This window comes from Equus caballus, chromosome 9 (genome assembly GCF_041296265.1).
Source record: "Equus caballus isolate H_3958 breed thoroughbred chromosome 9, TB-T2T, whole genome shotgun sequence".
Taxonomy (NCBI): Eukaryota; Metazoa; Chordata; class Mammalia; order Perissodactyla; family Equidae; genus Equus; species Equus caballus.
This window is the reverse complement of record NC_091692.1, coordinates 20,497,943-20,522,475: the sequence shown is the minus strand read 5'-3', so window position 1 is coordinate 20,522,475 and position 24,533 is coordinate 20,497,943. Positions and strand designations below refer to the sequence as shown.

Below are 24,533 nucleotides of genomic sequence, written 5' to 3'. Positions count from 1 at the left end.
CTCTAGACGGTTAATTAATCATCAAGTATTTCAAGCAACATGTATTTATTGAATATGTGCACAGCTCTCTGCAGGCAATACTCCCTGCCATGTTGTAGTTCGCTTGGAGTTGATTTCTGGCCCACAAAAAGAGTCTTTGGAAAGAACGTGTAAAACAGTAAGGGAGGGCATCAGCCTAGGAATCAAGAGATTCAGGTTGCAAGACTAGGGGAGCATGATGTTACCCAGTGTACTCATTTTACAGTTGAAAAAGAAAAGTGGCACTGTTCATTGCCTCATTCAGTTGGTTAGAAGTGGAGCCAGGCCTAGATATGGGGGCTGCTGACTCCTTCTCCAGTGCCTTTTCCATGACACCACATATGTGTGAGACCCATTAACCCTGGAAGGCTACCACATGGTCTAACTCACCACCCGGCACAGATGATACTATTATGATTAAGTTAATTCCCACAAACCTGAAACAATTTCTTAAAATTAGGTTAAGAAGGTCAGATACAACCAGCTCAATTTAAACCCACGTGGGCTAATTCACAGGCAGGTACTGCCATGCCTTCAGACACGGCGTACATATTACCAACTGGAGATAAATACTAGTTGGGTTCATTGTGATCTGGCAATTTATTTTCCTAAATATATCTTCCTACATTTCTACCTAAAAAGCAAAAGAAACTTCATGTATAAGCACGCACATACACACACACTCACAGACACACTTATAAATCTTAAGCCTCATAGGTGAAACCAGTAGAATTCAGTGTTTTCAACAAAAGTTCCATTGTGATTTGGTTAGCTTAAAACCAGCTTTAAGCTCTCCAAGAAACTCATCTGTGTTTTTTAAGTCTGCAAGGTACACCTCTGAGCAACCCAAATATCGAGATATATTATATATGAACATAGAACTCCTGCATCTTTAGCATGTCTGAGTTTGTAGCCTTGAAAACTGAATTAAGAAAAGGGAATTTATTACCAATGTTCAAATCCATTAATTAATTAGGATTCACTATCTCTTTTGCAAGTAAGCAATTCTATTTCCATTTTGAGGATGAAGAAGTTAAATCAAAGTCAAAGAGCTATACTGGCTCACCTGAGATTTGACTCCAAATAAAACTCAGGATTTAATGATTATAGGGCTAATATTTTGGTCACTGACATTACAGTACTATTCTGAAAGAATTCAAATGAGTATGTGCCCTTATTGTTTCTTTTCCTTTGTTCCCCATAGTAACCCTCAATTCTGGTTTTTGAGCAGCACTGCAAATAGTAACTTATACCCAAAAGCATAACTTTCAAGGCTATTTGTATCTTTGAAGCAAATACTTAGTGTGGTCTCCAATGTTTAATTCCTATTGAAAAACCACTGTATTACATTTTAATATTCTTTCATATTTCATCATTTAGTAAATCTTTTTAATCACCAAAATACTGTAATGTTAAAAGTACTACTCTTTCTTTTTTAACCTACATTTCCTCTGAGCTTTTAGCTCAATGAAAGGAATTCTTAGGTTATTTATATTAAGATCTTTAGTTTTTCAGGAATAGTCTTTGTATATGAGTAATAGTCATTTAAAGATTTTAAGATAAGAATCTTGAGAGAAAATTAATGTTCCAACAAGAAACTATAAGAAAATAGAAGCATCAGTTTAATTTGAAGTTAAATGTTTTCTAACTTAGCATTTATATTTTGATTTTTATACTTGATGTTATTTATCATTTTCAAGGTGTTCTCCCATTATTAATATTACTTTCAAGATAAGAAAACTGAAACAGAGAATTTTATTCAGTATATTAAAAGTATATTCATCTTAGAAAACTCCATGCAAAATAGATATATTATTAACATCCTCTTATTTTTCCTTTCTTTGAGAATAAAGTACTAAATATCAAATAGTTAATAAGGGCTTGAAAGAGTTAATTCTGCTACTGAATGATGCCTTACCTCAACAAAGAAGTAGCTCAAGCCCTCCAAGTTTCAGATTCATGATTTAATTGGCTAGATTGTCTTTTAGGATGGGTACAGGATAGCAAAAAGCTTTCTTAAAACAAATAATAAAAAATGAAAAGAGAATAAGGAATTACCACATCCCAAAATTAAATTTCTGAAAAGCAAAATTGCTACTGCTTTTGCCAAATTTCTCCGTTTCACAGTTTAATGCAACATAAAATACCAATTCCTGTGTTTGTATATACTTAAATAAATAGGTTTGGCCCCAAACAGTTCACACATCCACATGAATAAAACACAACTCAAGTCAGCATCCTGATGAAGGCAATGTGGGCAAACTGAACAGTTTGCACCACGAATAGAGTTTTTGGGTAGGAGTGTGTGGAAATGCATAAGGTGTCTGCCCCTGTGACAGAAGTATAAAATAACCACAAGGAGGAGAGTATAGAGAAAGATGAGTCTGGGAAGATAATGGTGATTAAATACTTACTTCTGTCATGAATGATTATGAGGAAAATAAATCATGTGAGATATTTCTGGTTTAAGAAAAAGAATACAGATTCTGGAAACAAGCTCATTTGAATTCTAATCTGGATTCCAAAATGTGTTAGCTGTGTGACCCTGGTCAATTTATATAACCCTCCAGAGCTTCAGTTTTCTCATCTCTAAAATGAAGAAAAATTAAAACCTACCTTGAGGGGTTCTGGTGAGAATACATGAAACAGTGTGCTGTGAAAGAGGCTGGTAGAACATTTGACATATAGTATCCAGCCAAATGTCAGTTCTCTCTTCTTCCCACTTTCCCTCTGCCCTTCTTAAAGACCAGGAGACACAACAGTCAACCTCTCTTACAACCGAACAACTCTACCATTTCCCAGGCAAGTCAGATTTTTGAGTCCTCTTAATTTCTGGATCCATCTATAAAAGTACATTTCCAAACTAGAGACATAGGAAAACTGTACAATTATTTGTCCTAGTTTGTTTGACTTGTTTTGATGTTCTAAATAGTCCTTGATCACCATGTTTATATATGTCTGCGTTCTAACTTTAAACTAAAGCCATTCCCATATCTCAACAACTATTCCTACCATGATTTGTCATCTTTCTCTCTCCTTACACACACACACACACACACACGCACACACATTCCAGAAGGAGATGGGGACATGACCAAAATAGAATTATCTAGAGAGTGCAACTCATTCCCTTTCTTTTCAGATCCGGAAGAACTTCTGAAATCAGGAGAGTTCCTAAAGGCTTCTAAGTTCATAAGATTGTGCTTAGGCAGTCTCAGCGCTATGCCTCAGATCAGTAAAACTCAGGCTGCCTTAAGCCCAACCTAGAAGAAAGCCACACCTGCAGTTGGGTCTCCTCCACACCTCTTGCCTGATCTCCAGACTTCAGAGTGAGGCTTGTGCTCAACAAGTACACTAGCCTATGACATTTAGCTTCTTTGAAGAGTGAAACATTCAGAAGAAAGAAATAGAAAAAAAATGAGTAAAGATGCCTCATTTCAGCCCTCTCTTGACAAGTTTTAAAGCATAACTAACAAAGCAAGCAAACCAATAGCAGAGTATGTATCTGTCCACAGGGCTGATTCAATGCCACTACAGTTTGAAATGTGAGGGAGGGAAGAGACGGAGAAAGAGGAGGAAAGAAAGGACGTAAAGGAAGAGAAAAGAAAAGCTTAATCACCAAGCTCATTTTCTTTAACGCTGTAGGATTCATCAGGATTGATGTTAGCAAACCTAGGTCCATGCCAAAGCATGAAATTGCTATTACCCTACCACTTTGGGGAAATGGTGGCTCTGCTCCTGAGGGCTAGGTCCTTCACAAAAGCCCAGGGAACCTGTCATGTCAAGCTTAGCAGCCTTTCTGATCCTGCCCCACAGCCCCAATCTCAATTCCTCTCAGGTGGTCCCGGAATGACTTGTCTGGGCTAGGCTCTGTGATGATATATACGTACAAACAAACTTGTTTATCTTTAGGCCTCAGGGGATCACTGAACCACCTTGGGATAAAAAGCAGTTGAGATACAGTGGAGTCTCAGCTGACTGGTTTTATAAAAGCTACCTTTCATAAGAAGCTGGAGTATTTGGAAAAATTCTTGGGATATTCATAAACTTCAGTTCACTGTGGTCTTCAGAAAACTGGAGTTTCATTAAAGCTAGCTGCAATGTAATGTAATTATGTATATTCACGGCTATGTATTTTTTCCTTCCCCATAGCTAAGACCTTTTCCCCTCTGATGTTTTTTTCTTAGAAAATATGTTCAAGTAAATGTTCTCATTTTTAGAGTTTTAATTTTAAATATGGTATCCATGCATCTGCAATGTACATGTAACTACTGGGAAATAAAACATCGCACACATACATAAAACATAACATTATATTGCTGCAGATTAGCACAAACTCCAAAGGGCCAGTCCTGACGGGAGACCTGAGTCATTCTCTTGCCTCTTGATACTTTTGTCGTCAGGTACAGAACAAATGATTTTTACCAGAACTTAATTTTCATGGGATCTCTTATGCACTTTGAGTGGAAAGGCAGAAGAATGACAGAGAAAGGAAAGCTTTAAAAATGGATCCTTTCCTGGCACAAGGAGTCTGGTTCAGCACCATTAGTATTACCACCCAAACTCCATCTATCTGTAGACTCTACTGCCCACTTCCCCTCCTCTCTAACACCCTTGTCCTTATTAGCATTCCCACAAAAAGTAATAACAAATATAAGGGGCATTAGAGGAGCCCAGGGACACTGAGCTACATTCTAATCCATAAAAACATAAATATAAAACAAAACAAACATAAACACCTTAGTTCTTTGCCATAACTTCAACACAGCTAGTTTCCTATGGTATCTCCAAATGGCCTTCTTAATTGAAGGAAAACCTGCACTGACCTTGGAGATTCAGTATCTGATTGCCAAGGTAAAAATCCAAATACAGAAGTGTTTCATTTTATATATTTTATTTTGTAGGAATTTCTAAAATTCAGCTTTCATTTTCAAAAAGTACCATAAAGGGAAGGAGTGCTGAATAATCCCCTTTAAACTTACAATAAACATCCACAAACCAATGAAATTTAAATAGTTTAAACACACACACACATATCTTTGGAGTCTTTTGTGAAATTCTCTAGAATTTTCTGCTTTGTCACAAATGGTTATATAAGCAGACAGATTTCTGGGTGAAAATTGTTGTGTAAGCCAAAACAGAGTTTACAGCATGTGTATCAAAATGGAAGTAGCTGAAGGAAATATTAAACTGAGAACTGCGAAAATAATTTGGAGGGAAAAGTTTCACTCAGAATCTTGATTTCCCTTTGTTTCCAAAAAATGAGATGCCATATCATAGTACATACAGAAATATATCAGGGATATTTAGATGCAGTGGAGGTAAACCTAATAAAAATTTTCCATTAAAAATTACTCTTGTTGTACTCATGAAGTATTTAAATTGAAGAATCAAATAAACACATATCATGTGAAGTTCTAGTTTCCGAAATATAACTTTGAGTCTCTAGTGAGGTGGAAGCTTATAAATAAATAAGTACCAAGTTGAGTCTCTCCACATAAGTCTCAGATCTATACAACTAACCAGAATTCTCTGGCAACGGGGCAAATCACAGGGGGCAAGTCAAATTTCTATCAGTTCCTTTTTACCTTTTCTCTATCATGGAAAACCACATTGATTCATTTTTTGATAAAAGAAAAAGTAGCATGTATTAAAGCAACATTCGGTAGAGTTTGCATTTATACTTCATGATAACCTATTGATACTATACTTTGTCAGATCATGTTGATATAAATTTGAACCAAATTTGACAAATCCTGTCAAGATGGAAAAAAATGTCTGAATTATATGCATCTTCCAGGAAGAAAAACAAATGCAAAAATTGAAATATGTTTCAAAATAAACTCACCAGATTGCATATACTTTTCATTTTATAGCCATAGGCTTTGCCATCTAACCTTCATTTGGATGAAGATGTACAAGTTCTATCAAGATATTTGTTTCCGTTTGTAGCTGAGATTTATTTGTGTCATTTTTTTTAAAATGTCCAGATGGATGTTTTTAAGACAAAAACAAAAACAAAAATATCCCAGGATATAGATGACTTAGACACCTATAAAGGAATTTTTATGATGTGCTAAATCTATCATGTAATTTTTAGGTTTTTGTTACAGATGTATTTTCTTTTTTAAAAAAATGCAACAGTATGTATGTAGTACTGAATAAATGTACTTTGGAATAACAATGATTTCATAAAGATATACGAAATTTAATAAATATTGCTTCCATGGTAAATAAGATCAACAAATAACATTTCTCTATTTTAAATGTTTGCTGAATATAATGTTTATGTATTATACTTTTCTCCTTTGACAAATGTGGAAGCTATTCCAATTTCCATACAAATTCACTGGTATGTTTAGGGCAATGTCATTACAATGCTATTTACTTAATTTCTTAGGAAGAAAAAGAAAGAAAGAGAAGTATTTGGAGTCTATAAATATGTATTCAAATGACGTGCTGTGTAAAGATATACATACACATTCAATGTATTATATATTATGATTAAAGCTTTTCTTGAGTATACTTATGCAATAGAATTCACTCAGAAGATAGTCTGTGAATGATTAGTCCCATTTAGCACATGCTTTCAGTTTGCAAGTAAAAATACACACATACATGGAATATTGCTTCCTTTAAGCAAATTAGACAGTCAACCAAAATACTAAAAGGAAAACATGACATACAATTGTCATGTCCCACAAATGGATTTGTCGCATGAATATATTCTTTGTATTCACACCCTAAACTCTTTTCTGAAACAGAGGAGATTTCTACAGCAAATATGTTTTTAAAGAATAGTCCTTTAAAAACAAAGCAGTATAGGTGACACACTGCTATGTATTAAACAGATTCCTACTCTTTTTCTGAACAATCTTATTTGCTCATTTGGAAAACACTTTGTAAAAGAATTATTCATTGGTCCTATGCATAAATTTTAAAAATACTTCACCACACTTGACCAAATTATTTTCAAAGTATACACAGAAAGAGAAGAATACTACACTTTCCCCTGCCTACATGTGAGAGCTTGTCAGCATTCAACTGCAAGGCCTTTAATCCCAGGCTCTAAATAATTCAGGTAACAGTTGATTACTCCATTGCAAGAACCGTCGAGCTCTGCAAAATCTGGGTGACACAATATTTTCTACAAAAAAGCCAATCTCAAGTACTAGGCAACTAAGTTAAACACTTCCAGAGACCAAAGCATGCAACCCATTTTTGCATTTACTACATAAACTCTGGTAAATACCAGTGCAGTTTACTACCAAGTAATTCTGCATTCTTGCTTTCATTACCAAGCCATCTAGTTCTACAGCTTAATTTGCTGTACTCACAACCCCCTATCCATATATTTCCTGGGTTTAAAGGCTTCTTTGAATCATAACAAGTGAAATAGTTAGTTACGTTACACCGGAATTCAAAAGTGCACACAAACGAAATTTTCAACTTAAAGGAATACTGCTTTGACATTCACTTCTATTTCTTTAGGAAAATAATTGCTTTATGTCTTTTGACAACCAGGATCCAATATCTGCTGCCTCCGTTCACTCATACACATCAGCCATTACAAAACAGCTTTGCTCACTTGGCTAAATTACAACCTGAGTAATGTAAAACAGACAGAATAACCAAGAAATATTGGCTTCCAACCCCATATCAAAAAGCGACAAAATTTTGCCATCAAAAATGTCTAGCTGAGTTCCAACGGACTAAATTCATCCATAAAGCTGATGTATGTAGCACTTCATTTTGATGTCTACCAGTGTCCATATATGTCTGAGCATGTGTTTATAATTATCGCATAAGCAGATAAATGAAAGAAACAGAATTAGGTTACAAACATCAAATAAGCTCTGTAAAAATTATCAAAGTTGCGCAAAGAACCCACTGATTTTAGTGGTATGGAACGTTCTGAACCATTTTGTTCTCTAAAACTATTCATCACATCCTTTTCCTTAAATCCTTGTCTGAGCATAGGAATAATCAGTTCCTCTTCATTCTAGCAAGCAAGTTTAGTCGTTTACTATATCCAGACTGAAACATCATGAAGTAGAAAATCTACAGATTGCATTCAGTATCACCAATAAGTACCACATTGGACAACTGCTCATACCATTTGGAAACCAGTCCTCACATGACTACTGGCCTGACACCTCATCCATCAGCAGGGTGCCCAGAGCAGGGCTGGACAGTCTTCCTTGCGCCATCTCCAGAGTGGAGGCCCAGCTGGGAAACAGGCTTCTCTTCCAAAAGCAATTAGATCTTTAAGATCAGGCCTTAGCAATTTGACCTATAGCCATCCTTCCTCGCAAGAAAGTCTCCAACATCTTCAGAGGAAGAGACGGGGAGCAAGGCAAATGAGGAGAAATCCAGGTCTCCGTGGCCTGATTAGAAACTTTGTTGTGTCAAATAAACTTTGGCCACTGGAGGAAAGTACCCTGCGGTTGCTCTGGCTTTAGAAAGATCTGTCCGGGGCTTCTCAATCTTCTTTTCACCCCTCTCTCTCTCTCTCCCTCTCTCCCCTCTTCTCTTGTTTCAAAAGGGGCCTCTGGTCAGCGCTGATTAATAAGTGTTTTTTGTTGTGAAGTGTTGAATAATAGAGGATGGCCGGTGACCCAGTAAAGACTAAACCTTGCTCTGGTTTATTGTGGCAAGCTGAGAAAGGGGCTTTAGGCCCAGGACCCCAAGCACTGACCCGCACACATCCCGCGGATCGCCTATTCATTCTCACGGCCCTACAGTCGCCCAGGCGCCCATTGTTTGCCAAGCAACAATGGAGATTTCGCAGGGAAAGTAAAGCTCTTTTCAGAGTCCTCGCTAATGTTTTGCATTTAGGGAAACACCGACCTCCACTTTTTCCCCCGACATTTTTCCTCGCGACAGTTAAAGCGGTTCGTTTTCGGGGAAACTTGTGTGAGTTTGGCGCTTGTTCGCCAAACACCAGGGTTAGGCGGAGGCGAGAAGGATGGAAAAAGGAGAGCCCTGAGATCTCCTTTTCTTGAAATGCATTTAGAGGACGGAAGCTGCCTCTAGGGAGAAAGGGGAAAGGGGGGAGGGGAGAAGAAAAAGAAAAGAAAGCGTTTCCTAGCCGAGGTTGCCGGGGGCGCCGGGGGCTCGGGGCGGAGAGCGGGGCCGGGCGGGCCGCGGGCGAGCGGAGCGCGCCGTCGCTGCCCCTTCCCCGGCGCCTTTCTTCCGCGCGCAGTCCTCCGCTCCTCCTCCCCCGAGCCCCGGCGGCCCCGCAGGCCCGGCGTCCGCGCCCGGGCGCAGTCCGGAGGGAGCGGGGGCCCGCGCCCCGCAGGCCTGGGCCGCGTCTCCGTCTCCGAGACTGACTTCGGCGTTGCGGTCCCGCCCCTGGCCCGGGCCGGCTTTCTAAGTTTTCCCTCGGCCCGGGAGCCGGCTCCCTCGGGGCCGGCCGCGGCGGGGGGATGCGCGTGGGGCGGCGGGGCCGGGCGAGGTCGCACGGAGCCTCGGCCGGGCCTGCTCGGGCCTGGGCCGCTCCCGCCGCCTCGCCGTGGAGGCCCCCGAGCGGGCAGGTGGCGGCACCGCGGCCCAGGACCAGCCGAGCGGGACCTGCAGCCCCCGGGGCCGGTTGGCCTCGAGACTCGAGGCCTCTGCTCGCCCCGGACGCTCGCCAGCCGCCCGACGCGGGCAACTGGGGGTCGGGAGGTCAGCGGGGCGGCCGCGGAGGGCCCGAGGACGGTGGGGAGCTGGCGGCTGCCCGTCGCCCCAGGAGCGGCAAGTCCGCGGGGGCTTCGCGCGGCCCGGGGGAGGCAAAGGGCGCGCGCGTGCGGCCCGAGCCGCGGGCGCTGGGGGCGGGGGCGCCGCGGGAGGCCGCCCTCCCGGGCCCGCCCGGGTCCCCGCCCTGCCGGCCGCGCGGACCTGCCCGCGCTGGGGCCCCGCGCGCCCCGCCGCGCGCCTCCACCTGCCCCCGGCGCGCGCCCGGGCGCGGGGCGAGGTGAGGGCGCGGGCCGAGCGGCCTGCTGGGCGGCGGGAAGCCAGCACTGCGCCTGCCCGCGCGGCCCCGGCCCGCCGCCCCGCGCTCCCCAGCCGCTCCTTGACAGCTCTGGGAGCCGGGCGAGGAAGAGGAGGAGGAGGAAGGGCAGAGAGAGGAGGAGGCGGCGGCAGTGGCGGGCGGCGAGCTGAGGGCAGCGAAGGGGGAGGAGGGCTCATTGTCCGGTCCCCCCAGTCCAATTGATATGCTAATCCCTTTTCTGATGCCATAACAAAGAACACCTTTGCACTTTTAAAAGACTTTTGTGCCCTGGCTACAGAAGTTTATTATCCACTAATTAGCAACAACTTCTGGCAATGAGTTGGGTTACATTTTCATAAGCTCCAAGCCCGGGCGACGAGGTGCTCAGGGCAGGAGGAGGTTTGCGCGCACGGCAAACCCGAAAAAACCCGAGGCTGAAAAGGAGTCGCCCTCTCAGGTTCCTGGGCCTAGCGCGGGAGGCGGGGATGGAAGCTGTCTTCTCCGAATGGGCTGAAAGGCGTCCAGAGAAACGTTCTTTGTGCGGAGGACTGAGCCATCTGAGCCCAGGATGTTAGGTGACCTTATTTGATCCGACACCGTGGTCCGCGTCCGGAGAGCTGCGCGGAGGAGGCGGCTGCGGGCTGCCTTGCAGGTGTCCTGGCCCAGCCATCTGTTTGGGGTGGCGGGTGAAAGGCCCGGGCGAATGTTCCAGCATTCCCCTCTGATCTCTCTAGTGTTTTCCTAGGAAAACGCACCCGCCACCTGGGTTTCCTCCTAAGGCCTCCCCAGAAACAAGGCTGAAATTCCAGGACCCGGAAAGATGTGGCAAGGCTGGCATCGCCAGAGCCGGGGTCGGAGTGGGGGATTTGTTGAGTTAAGGGCGCACCCGAGGTCGTCTGAAGTCGCTACCCTACAGAGCAGACCCTCCTGGCAACCAGAGCACAGAGCCGCACCTTCCCAGAGGCTGGAGGCGATGCGCACCGCGTGACCCTGCCTCCCTCAGGCTTTGCCAAGACGTCGCCGGTCTTTAACAGTCCCACATCCCAGGTCAATAAACTGGAAACGGATAGAATGAGCCTCATCCGGTGAAAGATAAAGGGCAAGGGGACGATGCGCATTCCTTCTAGAGCCTCCAAAGAGAACGTGGTCTCTCACCGCTAATAAAACACCGGTGTCAGTGAGGCCTTCGTTTGGACTCAACCGCAGAAACGTTGGTTTGTCTTAAGTAACACGAGCCCCTAACCTCAGCATTTGGGGGATATATATATATATATATACACACACACAGACATATGTATACATATGTATATATACTCTCTGTTTAAAAAAAAACTCTTTCATTTTTGGTTTTCACTTTTTGCAAACGACGCCGTTGGAGGTATTGTGTATTTTTCAAGCAAATGTCAGCTGGGTGCCAGCGGCCTATGCATCCTCCCGCGGCAGGAGAGGCGGCAGAGTCCGGTTTGATAAATGTTCAAGGTGAAACACGGCCTTACTCAAAACCCCAGGGTGATTTAGGGTATAAGAGCGACTATTCCGAAGCGGGAGGTGGAGAGTTATATTGTTTCATTCCCTTTCGATGGAACCAAATGCGGCTATCTGCAGTCCTAGTCCCCGAGTGCAATCTTTCTGAACAAGCGCTGTTAGAATCAGAAAATGGGGGTGGCGGGGTGGGTAGCTGACGACTTAGCGGAATATTGCTGAAGAAAATACAAGGAAGATAACCAAGATACTAATGATATTGAATCCCATGATCTCCCAGACAGGAGTCTCAAAAGCAAGAAAATATTCCCAAATTTCTCTCCAGCAGTGGCCTTGGGTGGGGTGAGGGAGGAGAGGTGGGTGGTGAGTGTGGAGAAGAGGAGGTCTCTCTGTTGTCACCCTAGCGCCCTTCATTGAGGAAGAACAATGGCCAGGCCTGGAGTTTTTCCTGAAAGAGAAACTGCGGGAAGGCAGAGTTGCTCTTTGTGCCCCAGCCCTTTTAGAGGAGGGGGAACCGAAAAACGACCCCCCTGACCATTGGGCGGTGTCTTCGAGATGCGGACGCCTCAGAGACTCTCTGAGAGCTGGGAGGGGAAAAAAAAAAGGCGCCGGCCCTGTCGCCCGGTAAGGCCCACTCAGCCGCCGGAAGAAACCCGAGCAAAACCGAGAGATCTCAGAATTCACCAGGCGAGGAGGGGGGAGAGGAAAACCACACGCTCTCACATGGTATGTCAGTCTCCCCCACCCCTCCATCTGATCACGGTTGAGTCTGCTTACGTGTGTATTTCAGATTAAAGATGTATTTATTTATTTATTTAATCCTTCAGATCTTCCCATACCACAAAAAGACTTAATTCCTTTCCAAGGAAAAGGGTTGATAAAAAGGCTCCATTTTAAAGCAATAGGGGATCATATGACTGTGACCTTGACATGTGAAAGGGGGGAGGGGCGAGTAGATTTGGGCCCAAACCCTTGGCCTCTCCATTTCTGGGGCGTCCTAGGCCCTTTCTAAGGACACCAACAAGAAGGGGGGTATATTTTCAAGAGTTACCATTAGCAGTTCATTCGGCAAAATTGAGAACTTGGTATTTTCATATTACGTGAAATACATGATTTAATTATACTCCAAAAACAAATTAAGGACAGGCCTTCTACACAAATTGGAGGCAGCTAAATGCTCTTTTGTGCCTGCAGCCCTCGGGTTGTTAAAGAGGCTGCTGATGCATGAGAAGTAAGTGACTGATTTAACTCATTGGGATGCAGGAAGCGACCTGCCCTCTTTTGAAAAAAAAGCGAGCGAGAAAGAGAGAGAGAGAGAGAGAGACTTCGAGCTGGAGGAGAGATGAGAGAGGGAGGGGAGGGGAGGGAAAAGACGGAGAGAGAGCGAGAGAGAGAGAGCGAGACAGAGAGAGAGAGAGAGAGAGAGAGAGAGAGAGAGAGAGAGAGAGAACGCAGAGGGAGGGAAGCAGGGAGGGAGACCAAACCCCAGCTTCACTGCGTTGAAAGCTTCTGAATTTCAAGCAGAAAGTAGAAGGAGCCCCACAAGGCAATGAGCGTCTTTCCTTGGGCTGCGTGTGCAAAGCGTAGACAATGAAAATCTCCACCCCCCTCCCCCATCCCCGCTAGGCTACAAGATTTTTGTTTTCGTTCCTTCTCAACGGTGGAAGCTGTACAAAATCAAATGTATAGACATGTGTATATATTTTTAAACAAACAAACCGACCCAACGGGCTGAGACGCGGATTACCCAAACGCGCACCGGCTGTAAGTACTATCTTTTCCTGTGTTAGCCGGGCTCTGCATCGCTGGCTGGGTTGGGAGTGCTCGCTTTGTGAGTCGGGGCGCCGGTTGTTTCGGTGTTTTCATCCACAGGGACTTCCTCGAAGCTTGCACTTTCCGCACGTGAGCGGGTGAAGCGTTTCGCTCGTGGTGGGCGTGCAGAACGGGGCACTGGCTGGCTTGGATGCGGCAACTCGGAGCAGCGGGCGGGGGGCGGCGGGAGGCGCCGAGTCGAGGAGTTCCCGGGTAGGGAGCATCCTTGAGAGCCTCCCGCCCGGCTCCGGGCTGCAAGGTTGGTTCCTGGTACTGGATGGAAATCAGGTCTCGGAGATCCCCAAGCTCGCAGACTACCAGATGTGCATGGGAGACAGGATGGAATTGGAAGGAGAGATCTGAGGAAGAGGGAGGGGATGCGAGCACCCACGGCCTAGAATGGAGTCCGGGGCCGCCGCGGGCTGGGCCCCTCGGTTTGCGGGACTTAGTCTCGCCGGGGTTAGCTGCTTAGCTAGCATCGCGCCTTCGGTGGGACTCCTATCTACATCTCAAATAGCGGATCTTCTTGTGACAAGGACTGAGTGAAGGTGGGAGAGTGTGTCTCAGAGGTCCCAGGCGGGAGAAATTATGGTTCTGGGGGAGGCATTTTTTGGCCTCTTGAAAATGTGCAAGAATTCCGCGGGCCCACGCTTTCTTTGTGTGCCGGGCAGCGCCAGGCGCTTTGTGCTTCACAAGGAGAAAATGGCGAGTCCTATTGTGTTTAGGCCATTTTCTTCCGGTACAAGGATTTTCCCAAGTTTTAAATACTTCTTGGGAAAGTAGCCTTCTCGTGCCCGGAAAAGTGGGAATCGCGGAAGTTCGGCCCAGTGGCCTGGCGTGGGTACCGACCTCAGTTTGAGCAAGAGCTTGTTTTCCTACCATTGAGATACTTGTATCAAAGCAAGAATATGACCAGTTTGTGCAGGTCGGTGCCTTACAAAGATTCACAGCGGCTCTCAGGGATTCGGAAAATGTGTCTGTTTATATACATATGTATAAATAACATACTTTTCCTGATAATCTGTAGGGAAAAATAAAAGACGATTAAACGTTTGGAGGGAGGAGGGAAGTTTTTTCTTTATTCTTCTACCCCCTCGAGGAAACCCCAGGAGAGGTTAAATGTTACTATGCCAGGTCAGTCTTTTGTTTTTTAAACCGAAGGTGAAACGTTGTTATGGACAGAAGGAATTATTAAGTAGCCTTAACTACTAGAGCATATGCCTTCTTTTCTTCACTAGAAAAAAATTATAGGGTGTTAAGGAAGAGATTTCATTTAAGCTCTTAGTGCTTATGTATGTGCGTATGTGTGTATGTGATGTATCTTTATCTATATCTATCTACAGAGAGTTGAGAAAGTTGTTTGACTTTTTTCTTAATTTGTCATTTTTGTAAAAATTTCTGCACTTCTTAAACCATATGTCAAAGTAGACAAGGATGCCTATACAAAGATGTCTATGCTACCTTTTGAAAGCAAAAAAAAAAAAAAAAAATGCAAGTTGAGAACACTATTTCCTAATTACTACAGTTCTTTGGACCCTTAAATGGGGTTGTGATTTTGTCAGCTGAAAAGTAATGAAGTGCAAACTTACCCCACTTCCTTCCTGTACTTTCAATTTGGTGGCAAATATAGAAAAATGAGAACAAACTGGAATGGGAAAAAGAACGTAAAGCCTATAGATGTTTCCCCTTTTGACATTGCCTGAAAATGTTGGGGCATCAAATTCGTGCAAGAGCATTGTGATTTACATTTTTGAAAATGCACCACTAGCATCTGCCATCATGTGGATCAAGACCATGGACAGCGAACTAATATTGAATCACTGAGCAAAAAGGACTCTAGAAAAATTTTTTGACAGCAGAATGGAAGTTTATGTTCAAAACTTGTTGGGAGGCAAAAACAGTCTTCATAATTTGTATAAGGCATTAGACTCCTTTAAAGTGTAGCATTTCAAACTTATTCTACCAAATTTCATAGAACGGGTAATTTGTATACCCTGTCTTAAACAGTGTATGTTCTTCATCGAATTAAAATAAGGTGAGGTCTATCTTTTGTTACTGGTAAATTACAAATTTAAATCCATCCATTAAAGATTTGGATCTTTTCTTATAAGGCCTTGAAGCAGAGTGAGAATAGAAAAATTTTACTATTTTAGGCTGGGGCATTAGCTGAATGACACTAGAGCAAATTAAATTGATTTTTATCAGTGGCTAATTTATAAATGCATAGAATTGGAAAAATTAAATGCCACTTTGATAGACAGGGATAATATGAATGGAGATATAATCCAGCTACTCCTTCTACTCCTGTTTAGGCACTGTAGTCTATAACCAACAGTGCAATGTTGTGGGCAAACACTTTTTTTCCAAGGAAGTCACAGATTTTTTCATATATACGGATTTGATTTGGGGCTCAGGATTGGTTCAGTGTGGCTCTGTGTCGGAGATCAATTTATTTTGTTTCATACATTGTTTGAATTGCCTTTATTACTTTACAGAATAGAACTTCCTTTAAAACCGTTTCATTTGTGGATTACGTAACACATTCAAAATTGCTTATTTAAATTTCCAATCTCATGTATATTTTGGCTTATTTCATAACCTGACTTCAGTGTGACTTGTAAAGGCCTGATAAATAATATAAAGGAAAAGTAATATGCAGGTTCAAGAAACTAAAATCGTTTATATTTCAAATTTAATTTTAAAATGACGTCAAATTAGAGAGAGTTCAGGGTTTATACACTAATTAATTCTTGATATTTATTCATCGGATTTGGCTATAGAATGAAACTGTAGTTGCCTAAACATACAGATTCTTAAAATTAGATGCTAGATATGTTTTGGACACACACACACACACTTTTTTTTTTTTTTTTTTTTTTGACAATGTCTTCAAAGTACTTGCAAAGAAAATGCAATGATCAGGACCATGGTGAGGTCCCGGTGGCTCACAGAGTAGTGGCCCAGGGCTCTGATTGGGACACAGGGTGAGGTTGGCAGAGGGTCATTGTTTAGAAAGACACATTCCTCCGGAATGGCATTCATGATAAGATTAAGCATAAACCTAAACCTTGACCGGCCTGCCGAAAGGATGGCGGCAGGGTGAGAGGAGGAGATGGAGATAAACCCTTCTTCTGCTGCTTGCGCACTTAATTAAGAGGCCAACCTTCATCTGGAGCGTGGGCTCTGTCCGGCCTAAGGTGCTTATTTTGCTGTTACTTGGCCAACCATTTGTGAGCGAACAAGAGTTCAAAAGCTTAGAGTTAGAGATCTAGAAGAAATTTCCAGAGGGTGTCGGCTCCTGTCTCCATTTTAGGTAGAAGCAACAGAGAATGGTGACTTTGACTTGCCTTGAGCAAGCCTGAGCATTGACGGTGGGGCTGTGAGGGAAGGGCTGGAGATACTGGGGGTGCGACGTCCTAAGGAGCTGTCTCTGGGCCACTGTGTTGGCGTCAGGGGGTTGTAGGCAAGGGCAAGGCACTTGCCCTTTGCTGTACCCAGGCGCAGCTCTTGGGGGCTGAGCGCCTTCTGCAGCTCTTTGGTTTCAAGGACACAGCGAGCTGCTCAGGACTTTGGGAGCCAACATCTGTCTGACTGGTGACGTCAGCAGCCCGTGTAATCCTCTTGTGCTGAAGGCAGATGCCTTATTTGTTTGGCTGGAGCGAGCCATTAATCCCTAATTCTGGATCAGCAAGCGAGGGGGAAAGACCGGACTGCTCCGACCCACCCCCTCCCCACCCCCACCTCCCATCCTAAAGCACCTTATACCACGGAAGCCTCTCAGCCTCCTCTTTCCTCCGCGAACGCGCTGAGCAGCGATTGAAAACGCTTTGGTCCTCTGCAGGTTTGAGCAGGGCTAGTAGGTCTTTCTGCTTCGGATTTCTAGGGCTATGTGTATATGTAATTCTTTCTCTCATCGATCGTTTCGATTTTCTTGCTGGGACTCGCTGGTCTTGCAGTTTGCAGGGTCCTAAACCAAGAAGGGGTGGGGATTAGAGAGTGCGGTCTGGGGGAAGGGGTGAGGCAGGGAAAAGGGGGCACAGGATGCGGGAGCTGCTGAACTGCACCAAAGGACCATCTGCGGGCGCGTTTTGACGGTTCCAGCTCCGGAAATCTTTTCTCTGGCCGCGGCGGTGCCGCAGCGTCTGGCCCCCACCTCGCGGCTTCCGCAGCCGGTACCTAAGCGCACCGCCACCGCGCCGCCCCCCAGGCTGCGAGCCACGGGCCCCTCCGAGCCCGGCTAAAGTCTGGGGACTGAGGTCGTGGCCCGCCGGCTAGGGTCCGGTCCTCCCATCACCTTATTTCCCTCGCCTGCTCTCTCCCGCCTCCTGTCCCTTCTCCTCAGCCTCCCCCTCCTCCCTCCTGCCTCCCTCTCTAATTCTGCACTGTGATTCTCTTTTTCAGAGGCGCGTTCTGGAGTCTCTGAGCTAGACCGGCTCTGGGCGCTCTCTCCAGCCGCAGCCAGGCTCTGCGCCGCCCGGGGACCGCAGTGGCGGAGGATCCTCGCTTCCTCGGACGCTGGAGCCCAGCGGGCCTTTCCCTCGGGCCGACCGCGCCGTAGGGGACGCCGCGAAAAGAGCCGCTGCTCCTGCCGCCTCCTGCCCGCTGCGCAGAGGGCTCCGCCCGTAGAGGTCAACTCCCCTCACCCCTTCCTCTCTCTCCTGCTCGCCCTCCCTCCGCCCGGCCCAGCTTCCTCCAGCCTCTTGACTCTTGCCGCAGTTTGAGGAGTGCGCGTCCTCTGCGCTGCTCTGAACCGTCACCCCCAGCCGGGCCCGGACCCGAGGGCCGCGCTGGCCAGCAGTGGGGAAGCCTTAGCGAGCTGCCTTTTCTCTCTGCAGCAAAGCTGTAGTTAGACCAGATGGGCCGCCCGGTTCTCTCGGGACTAGGCAGGTGCGGTTGAGTTAATTTTTCTGCATTACAAAGAAAGATGACCTAGCCCGCCCTTGTACCCTCATCTCTTCCCCAAAACTCCCAACCCAAACCGCGGTAACGGTATCAGAGGACACAGAGCCTAGACATATCTGCGTGTTTATCTTACATACACACACGCATGATTCCTTTCTCTTTTATGTGCTAGATCTCATCCCCCCGACAGCAGGAAGTGATTGGCAGAGCTTTCTGCAGCACAACAGGCAATGGTGCCGTCCTTAAAAGCTGCCATTCCTTACAAGTGACTTAGAAGAGATGCAGGGCGAACCAACCAACTCGGTTAATTGCTTTCAGTAAAATAACATGATTACGAAATTAGATCTGTACCAGAGGGGTAATTAACTTCGATCCACGCCGTCATTTGAAAACGAGATTTATAGGCGTATGTATGTTTTTTAGGTGTGCTGTAAATGGCATGCAGATATATGCATATGTATACGCAGACACATGCGTCGTCTACACTTCCACCAAACAGACTAATTAGCAGCGGCTCTGGCAGCTGTGGTAGAAGGCCAGCTGAGACAGAGCCGGGCTTATGAGTTACGACTCTGGGGGAGTCGTAGGGACTCAGAGCTCAGGGGAGGGGGCAGGGCAGGAGGAGAAGTGTGATATTCGCAATGGGTCAGTTACTTTCCGGATCAAGAACAGACTCTGCCCTCCGTGTTCACAGCGGACCTTGATTTAATGTCATACAATTAAGGCACGCGGTGAATGCCAAGAGCGGAGCCTACGGCTGCGTCTGAAGGACACCAGAGCGCCTCAGAATAAGAAAGGGGAAAAGGCCGTTGCAACGGGATTTGAGGGGTGATAGAACGCACCCATTCTTTGCCGCATAAAGACCCTGAAGTTGATTCCAGAACCAACCTAGTTTTCCGAACGCAAAAGAGTCATGGTTTTCAGTAAGTGCCTCACAAATCCGCAGGCAAATCCCCGAGGGGAATTTTAGGGGTGCTTCAGTGACAGCTGTCAGGAGAGCAGTGGTTCCCATTTGTGCAAATATTCTGGAGAGTTGAAGCATTTAGAAAGCAGTGGTTCTTTCAAGAGTAGCTAGTGTGATTGTTTGCAATCCTGGCCCAGCTGCAGAAACAAAACAGAAGAGAGAGAGGAGAAGAACATTAAATGGCGCCTTCACCGCATTTCGCAAGAAACCTCAAATGGCTCAACTCCTTCGGGAAGCTCCGAACCAACCCCCCCCCCAACACACACACACACACACACACACACACACACACACACTTCTCTTTCTCTCCCAGTCTAGAGTTGGCCTTGCCTGGCTTAAAAAAGCCAAGATAATTTCCTTGTTTCGGGCACAGTGGCAATGGCCAAATCAGTCAAAGTAGTAGGACACGGAAAAAGGCCAGGCCAGAAACTATAGAAGGATTCGGTAAATTATTTTATTTGGAAGCAAGTGAGGTGGACTTTGTTGAGGTAGTAGTTCCGCACCACGGCCTTGGAGCCAAAGACAAACCCAGGCTGAGAAAGCGAGCCTTGATGGATGTCTTTGTTCTGCCTTGGCCTGCAAGGGCTGGGAACAAAGGAGAGGAGCTCAGAGAGGATTCACTGAAGTGGCCGCGCCCTCCGCGCCTGGCGCTGTCCGCGGTGCTGACCACGGCCCTCCTCTCTCCATAATTAAACCAGAAAGAAATAGGACCGTCCCGCCCCCACCCGAAAGAATAACAGGATGTTAGGTAATTTGCGAAAGAAAAATTAAAAGCAGGAAAATGCCGCATACAGCGAAACCAAATATTTTACCGAAATAGTCCACTCTAGCTGTTGCCACCCTTGGCGTGTACTCGGTTTTCACGCAGTTACACACATACAGTTATTGTATGCATATCGGGAAACAATTTCGGTTTATTTAAGCTGAAACCCGACTCTAAGCAATGAGCAGAGCTTGCAAGAAGGAGAATGAAGGCCTTTCTTTCTTTCTTACATCACTTTCCTTAAAACAAACAAACATAAGGTCCTCAGCTGCGCGCTTTAGCGGTGTTGGTGTGGTCACCAAAGGTGCTAGCGACGGACTCAGGTGTGGGCCTCGAGACTCAACACGAAGGAATGAGATGGGGACTGACTAGGTGAGATCAAGCAGTAGCCCATCCAATCTACTACCCCAGGCCAAGCTCGCAGTGAGACAGCCTTTCTAGGCCGGTCCAGAGCGCCTAGCTCTGCAGACCGCTTTGGTGCGCCGAGCTTGCTTGCTCCGCGCTTTCCGGCCGGCGGGAGGCACTGCAGGGCCAGGAGGCCTGAAACCCGCACTGCGGGAAAACCGACCACAGCAGCATCCTCCTCATAGCTCTGGCAGATGGAAAAAGGCAGGGTGGTTTACTAACTCCTAGGCAATAAAGATTTGCTTTAGGTGTCGAGGGTCAGTATTAATATATTCAATAAACCTTTCCATCTCTCAGCACATTTCATCATCCTAATCTAGATATTGACAGCATTAAATATAAATAATACAAATTTAAATGCCCTAACTAAATAATGAATCAAAGAGGCAAGAGAGAGAGAGAAAAAAAACCAGGAAAGCAAACCAATTTGTAGCCAACCTGGGCTCTCAAAAGAAATTGCTATGCGTTGGCTTGCATTTGTTTATAAATTCACAAACGTAAACAATGTTACAGTTAGGAATAAATAAAACAACCCAGGTTAAGGAATTGCAACACCGATGTTGCTCCAGATGTAGAAATGAGCCATAAATGAATTATACATTTCATCAGATTGGTTCTTTTATACATGAATGATGGAGATACATCAAATAATTCAGAAAATAAAGCAGTGAAGCTGTAATATCCTAGGCAGGAGATATCCTCGCCCCCCCCCCCCCACCATGGATATTATTTGTGCTCTGATTTTAGAACTTTGCAAGTTAGGTCTTTCATGTTCATTGATGACTTAGGTTTATATTTCATTTTATACAATTTGGGAGGGAGCAAGTCAAACACCCAGGAAGAAGGAGTCTACTCGAATGATAAAAGGAAAACCCTGGGGAATGTTTCTCTTGTACCAATTAAAAGCAGTCATCAGAAGTTGAAATGGGTTTGAAGCATTACGCATTATCACGGAAACCTTGATTTCCTTCCAGTATTCATGCAACTGCTGATCTCCTCCGTTCACATTGCTTTGGATATTTCATGAAGCAGCAAGGGTCCAAGGCTGCAAAATATTCCTGCCTGAGTTGTGTTACATTTCCTATTACATAATAGAAAACACACCTAATCCCTCTCACCCTAATCCTTCCTGTTTAGGATGATCTAAACTGGTCCTCGTGAAAGCTTAACCAGTTTTAAAATTACTTTATAAATAGAACTGAAATACATGGTATGAAAGAGAGAAGGTAAAATGCTACTTAGCTAAGGGAACACACAATGTAACCTGGTTGCCAGTGATTAAATCCAGAGTGGTTATTGATCCTTAATATTTCTAAATTTTTGAGACTATTTATTTTCTATTTCTTTTAAAAATAATTTTCCTGTTTAATGTCCATTGCCAATCTCCCTGCTATGAAATTCTATGCTCAGCATTTTTGCAATAAAACAACTCAAGCCTCACAATTGGAGAACTTCAGCGCGGAATACTGTGGGGGCCCTTGACAATCACAACTTTCATTTAGTGGTCTGAAATTAAAGCTTCTCGGAATAACTTAGGAACAGCTTGACCCTTTGAGATACTCCACGACAACCCTCCAGGGAAATAGTATGTTTCCTTCCTGTGAACAAGATGCTAAGCGCAGTGCACCCGGAGGTGTACGGCATCAACAATGTCAGAGCGCCCTCTGCTGCCCAAAAGAGGCAGGACACCAGTTACAAAAGCCAGATGGCACTGAGTCGCACTAAGTAGTGAAAACATTAAGCTCTTAGAAACATTTAATCTGTGAAATTTAAAAGCTCTCATCATATTGTAATTTTGAAGGGGCCACCTGATTTTGATTTTGAGCACTCTTCAGATAATTTCCTTCTATTCTGAAGGGTAGGGAAAAGTCAATGTTTTGAAGTTTTCAGTTTGTTAGATAATTTCTGTAGTTACATTTCTGCACCCTTTCTTTCGGGAATTTTATATGGAAATATGAAATTGCAAATAGGTGTTAAGAACCTTTGTGTTGAATAAATGCGTAAAGAAGACTTTTCCTAATTTCTCCAGATAACTAAGATCTAGTAGAGGAAAAAAGTAGTTAAGATAAAGATATCAAACACAGATTGTTTATTTTTTTTAAAATTAAGGACCGAGAAAAAAATATTTTCCTTGTTTTGACGATTAACCTAAACTTCTCTCACGTTTTAAGTTTGGGAATAAAAACGTGAGTTATGTTTGACAAAGGAGTTGAAAATTTTGCTTCACACTAATATGTACACTCTTTTTCACCTTGAAATCTTTGTCACGAATTTGTATCCACACTTAGCTTGCAAAGACTCCTTTAGAAAAGAACCTACTCTGAGAGAAAATGATCAGATATGGTTGCAGCATAGGCAAGCTCATAAGAAGTGTTACTTGCATTAAAAATGAGTTTTTCAGTACGGAATAATCTCTTCTCAAATGAAATGGAGGAGATTTTTTAAAAAGGTTAAAACTCCTTTTTAATTTTTATGTATTATAGGACTTATATGGATTAAAATAAATGTACAGGTGTATTAATTGTGAATTTCAAAATTACAGCTTATTTCTAAACACACACATATCTTTGCCATGAAGTCTATTGTTGACTATGTCAGTGCCAATGTAATAAAATACTTCTATTAGTTATGGAATTGTTAAATAAATCTTGTAAAAATAAAATTCTGTTTATCTTATGGTGTCAGAATGACATTCTATCTAAAATCACTTATTTTATTTCTAGCTTTTAAATGAAAATTCTTACAAGAATATTGAGCTATGAGGTTGCTGAGAATATTAAGCTAAAATTTTTTAAATTATATGATTTTTTAATTTGCTATAATAGAAAAAAGGTCTTGATTAAATATTAAACTAAGTTAAATATTTGGTCAAATATGTAAAATTTCATATAACTATAGGTACATTTGTCTTCTGACAGCTTCTTCTCCAAAGAATGCATTTACAAATTTATGACATAATAATTGAAATAAAGAAAATTGTTATAATTTTTATATTTTCATTCTAAGCATTCTCTTAAAAAGTTAAAATATTATTTTTCTCTCTGCTTAATTTCACTTTCTAAATAAATTCATATTTTATCCAGGAGAGAATGAACAGAGTGACATAATTTTGCGACGTTCCTAATAGTAGTTCTAATAAATTTAAAATCAACTTCTAAGTAAATAAAATGCATAATGCATTTCAAAACTTTTTTCTCTATTTTAAAAGCCATTTGCTCTATTCTGAAAAAAGAGAGAGAAAGAGAATCAGCTAAAAGAGCTTCTCAGATGTCGAAGAGATGCTGCCTAAGGAGAAAAGTGTGTCCCAATATTTGCCGTTCGAATTTATATGTAAGCATTTTTAACCTCTCTTTATTTCATATTTGTTCAAGGGTAACATATTATAACTGAAATACTCCTTCTAACTGGCTATTTATAATCCATGGAAACATTCACTTCTATAGGAGTAATATTCATCTGAACAATATATTTACAGGCAGCACTAATACAGCAAAAGCAACTAATTACTGACACTTTTATTTAAGAATTAATCACAACAATAATTGTGCCCTCATTTATGCCCACTCTTAGATGAAATTAATATAGAATTTAATACTCATAAACCACAAAAATAAAGCCCTAATCACAGACTTTAGATTAGAAAGAGCAGGCTTCAGCGCACTCAGTATTTTTTCATCCACTGTTCAGACTCAGCTGTCACTGCAATTTCCATCAGCTGCTGTTAAGTAACTAGTACAATATAGAAATATGGCTGAGTAGGAATTGAAAATAGAATGCTTTCAGACAGAATAAAATTGGAATGTCAAGAAATTGGAATTGATTATCTTTTAGAGGATCAGTAGTTGCAACGTGTGGGGAAAATATTTACCTTGAAGAACAAATAGCCAGGAAAGCTAAAAAAAAAAAAGCCCTGTATTGGAAGCAGAAGATACTACTGAGGCAAAATAGGGTGAAATGGGAAAAAGGTAAGCCTTTGAGATATATGTAAAAAAAATTAAGATGTGATTTGACTTCAATTTTGTTTTTAATATTTCAGTAGAAGATGTTTAATGTTTCAGCAAAAGATATCTATTTGGTAGAAAATTCTTAAGGAATTATAAGATATTATCTCAGAGTGTTTCTTTATTGGAATGTATTGCAGTTTTTACCTTGTTTTGTTAAAGAAACAGAAAAAAATTAGAAATTACATCAGCAAAATATTAGTGTATTAT

General features: G+C 43.4%; 1 long non-coding RNA gene and 1 other non-coding gene across 6 annotated transcripts; both read left to right on the top strand.

Annotated features, from left to right (window-relative positions):
• The first annotated feature begins 12,853 nt into the window (after window positions 1-12,853).
• Window positions 12,854-18,532, top strand: LOC111774938 (uncharacterized). Of its 5 annotated transcripts, none has more exons than XR_002810285.2 (2): window positions 12,854-13,240; window positions 17,690-18,532. It is a non-coding gene; the product is annotated as an uncharacterized lncRNA (long non-coding RNA). The 5 variants fall into 5 exon arrangements; XR_011421250.1 differs by lacking the exon at window positions 12,854-13,240 and adding an exon at window positions 13,274-13,547; XR_011421249.1 differs by lacking the exon at window positions 12,854-13,240 and adding an exon at window positions 13,554-13,836.
• Window positions 18,533-18,874: 342 nt separating this feature from the next.
• MIR124-2 (microRNA mir-124-2) lies at window positions 18,875-18,930 on the top strand. The gene has a single exon (NR_032883.1). It is a non-coding gene; the product is annotated as a microRNA mir-124-2 (primary transcript).
• The last annotated feature ends 5,603 nt before the right edge of the window (window positions 18,931-24,533 follow it).